Below are 4,200 nucleotides of genomic sequence, written 5' to 3' on the forward strand. Positions count from 1 at the left end.
TTTTCATAATGGACATCCTACATTTACCTCCTTTAATGGCCCCCTTTAGGGGCTGAATCATCTTTGTTTTCCTGGAATGAGCCTGGCTTTGCTTTTAATGTGGTGCTATATTCAGGTTGCCAATGTATAATTTGGATTTCTGCATCAATATTCATAATTGTGATTAGCCACAGTTACAATATTTTATTTAATTTTTGGAATGTGTGTTATGTTACCTTCATATAAAGGATTTGGAAATGCCTTTCTTCTTTTTCAGTGTTATGAAACAGTTTAATCACACTGGAAGTACCTGTCTCATAAACTTTGGACAAATCTGCTGTGCAATGGTTTGGGTTTTGTGCTTCCTGAATGTGTCCCATTTCATAATATTCTCTATTAATTCTGTAAGGTCATTGTTTGCTTTAGATTTTCTCTCTTCTGGGCTGAGATTTGGTAATTTTATTTTCCTAGATAAGTACCTATTTCACCTGGGTTCCCACATTGATTTAAATATTCCTCAGCAAAGTATTCTCTTATGATTGTTTTAATTTCTTTCTTTCTATTTTCTTTGCTTTAAATTTCTTTTTGCCTAGTTATGCTTTCTACTTTTTTTTCTGTTCAGGAGAGCCATTGATTCATCTACTTTATTGTCCTCCCCCCAACAAAACTTTGTGGTTTTGTAGTGATTTATTAATTCTATTGCTTTTCTCTTTTCTAATGATTAATTTCTGCACTTATACTCATTTATACCTTCTATCTGCTTTCCTTGATTTTGTTATTATTTTTCTTGATTTCTATGCTTAATTTATTTTCATTGTTTCTTATATTAGCTTGGGAAGGCTAAGCTGCAGTAGCAAATGGATCCCCCAATTTTGGTGACCTAATGCAACAGAAATTGATTTATTTCGATTGTAATCTATTTCCAAGTAAGAAGAAGGTATTTAGGCTGGTGAATCAGCTACATGCTGAGGCTACTCAGGGCTCTGGTGTTCTGCTTGGAAATAATTCAATTATTTTTTGCTAAGCAGACCCAGAACAGTCCATATGCACACGTATTCTTTTCTTTTCCAGTCTCTTTCTTTGGAACCATAGCTCCAGTAGCTGCTGGTAGGTTATCTGAGTCCTTGAAGAGGACATTTTTACCAAAAAATTTATAACTGCATAACTTGGGTCTCCATTTTTCTAGTCTGTAAGATGTTTCCTTGCAATGACAACTCTTAGGTTTTGTTACATTTGTATACAATTTCAAGCCAACAGTTTCTGTGTTAGTTAGAGTAGTTTTGCTGCAGTAAAAATAGACTCCTAAAACTTATTCACTTAACAAAGTGAAAATGTATATGTTGCATGTTAGAACAATACTAAGGAGGAATTCCTGCTTTATGCAGTAGTCTTTATTTTTAAAAATATTTATTTATTTGTTTTATTTATTTGGCTGTGCTATGTCTTCGTTGCAGCATGTGGGATCTCTGATCTTCATTGCAGCATGCAGAATCTTTAGTTGAGGCATGCGAACTCTTTTAAAAACAATATTTATTATTCTTATTTTTTTATTTTGGGCTGAATCAGGTTTTAGTTGAGACACACAGGTTTAGTTTCCCTGTGGCATGTGGGATCTTAGATCCCCAACCACGGATAGAACCCTCCTTTGGTAAGTGGATTATTAACCACTGGACCACAGGGGCAGTCCTGGCATGTGAACTCTTAGTTGTGGCACGTGAGATCTAGCTCCTGAGATTAGACCTGGGCCTGCTACATAGACAGCACGGAGTTTTAGCGACTGAACCACCAGGTAAGTCCCTATGGAAGTCCCCTTTAATTCTCATAAAAGCAGCTATGAGAATAGAGGGGTTATAAAGGAGAATATGTTTATATGTTTTTAATATATACTTGGGCAGATACCTTTACTGGTGCTCATTGTTTCTTTGTGTGGATTGCAGCTGTTGTCCACTGTCTTCATTTCAGCCTAAAATGTCCTTTTATCTTTCTATAGGGTTCTGTAGGGTGGATCACTGAGCTTGGAAAGGAGGAGCGATGGGAATAGCTCCTGTTAAAATGTCACAGACCCTACTGACTTACCTAAGTTCAATAATTCCTCTTGTGTGGATGATCTGAAGTTCAGTCTATGGTTTGGTTAATTTTCTTGGTACAGAAATGGTTGCTTCTGATTGCTTTGCCTGTATTTTCTTTCTTTCTTTTTTTTTTTTTTTTGTGAGAGTGAGTTCACCAAGGTCCTGCTCTGGAGATGTCAGTTGCCCTAGGAGCTATCTTCCTGTTCACTTTTCTGTAGTTTTGTGGGATGGGGCATGATGCACCCTTTTAATGTTTATAGGTAAAGCCCTCTTTTATTTCTGAAAAGTTTTAAATTAGAATTTAGAATATACTTTGGGTGCTATTACTTCTGTTCTTTGGGGACACTAATTGGTATATAAGGTTAAAATTGATTTAGATAAATAATGGCCACCCACAATGGTCTTCAGAAGACGTGAACAAACTAGTCAGGTGAATGTAGAAGTATCATTTTGGAGGCAAGCTTTCCAGAGTACTGAATTCACCCTTGACGCAAGTCTTGCTTTGAAGTGTCTGCGATAGGCTAGAGTTTACGTCATTTGACAGTGCTCTGGCGCCACCCAGTGTTATAGATGAGTAAAGGCCACTCTGCCTCCCCCCCCCCCTTTTTTCAATAATGACAGTTAATAATAATTGGTGTTTTCTACTTCATAATATGCAATCAAAAAGACCAAAGATGTGTTTTATATGTTTACTCTTATACATAACCAGGCATATTTGGGAAAATCTTGTTATCTTGGAGTGAAGGGTTAGTGAAGAACTAAAGAGCCTCTTGATGAAAGTGAAAGAGGAGAGTGAAAAAGTTGGCTTAAAGCTCAACATTCAGAAAACTAAGATCATGGCATCCAGTCCCATCACTTCCTGGCAAATAGATGGGGAAACAGTGGAAACAGTGGCTGATTTTATTTTTCTGGGCTCCAAAATCACTGCAGGTGGTGATTGCAGCCATGAAATTAAAAGACGCTTACTCCTTGGAAGGAAAGTTATAACCAACCTGGACAGCATATAAAAAGCAGAGACATTACTTTGCCAACAAAGGTCCGTCTAGTCAAGGCTATGGTTTTTCCAGTAGTCGTGTATGGATGTGAGAGTTGGACTATAAAGAAAGCTGAGCACAGAAGAATTGACGCTTTTGAACTGTGGTGTTGGAGAAGACTCTTGAGAGTCCCCTGGACTGCAAGGAGATCCAACCAGTCCATCGTAAAGGATATCAGTCCTGGGTGTTGGACTGATGTTGTAGCTGAAACTCCAATACTTTGGCCACCTGATGCGAACAGCTGACTCATTTGAAAAGACCCTGATGCTGGGCAAGATTGAAGGCATGAGGAGAAGGGGACGACAGAGGATGAGATGGTTGGATGGCATCACTGACTTGATGGACATGGGTTTGGGTGGACTCCAGGAGTTGTTGATGGACAGGGAGGCCTGGTGTGCTGTGGTTCATGGGGTCGCAAAGAGTCGGACATGACTGAGCAACTGAACTGAACTGAACTGAAGGGTTAGTATTCTGTTCACTAGGAATTTCTCCTAAATGCAGTCTTGTTGTCCTTATTTCCATACTTCTCTGTGCCTACTGACTGAGGATTAGCCTATTTTTTCTCTGCTCTCTCCAAATTCTTTATAGATACTCTAAGATGTCTCTGAATACAAAAAATCTTCACTTTATCTCCAACTCTGACACAAAAGTACCTATGCCCTGCCTGCACTCCTCTGTGTTCCTTCTATGTACGTGTCCTCCACGTCCTGGCATTATTCTTTCTACTGTAAAATTTTTACCACCATTAGAAATGTCTTACTTCATATTTCTGACCTCTTTAAAAAAAAAGGCTTCCAGGTTTATAACTTTCAAGGTTATATAAAAAGTTTAACAATAAAAGATAATCCATTCAAACCAGTCAATCCTAAAGGAAATCAATCCTGAATATTCATTGGGAGGACTGATGCCGAAGCTGAAGCTCCAAGACTTTGGCCACCTGATGCGAAGAGCCGACTCACTGAAAAAGACCCTGGCACTGGGAAAGACTGAAGGCCAAAGGAGAAGGGGACAACAGAGGATGAGATGGTTGGATGGCTTCACTGACTCGACGGACATGAGTTTGAGTAAACTCTGGGAGTTGGTGATAGACAGGGAAGCCTAGCGTGCTGCAATCCATG

This window comes from Cervus elaphus, chromosome 15, assembly GCF_910594005.1.
Source record: "Cervus elaphus chromosome 15, mCerEla1.1, whole genome shotgun sequence".
Lineage (NCBI taxonomy): Eukaryota > Metazoa > Chordata > Mammalia > Artiodactyla > Cervidae > Cervus > Cervus elaphus.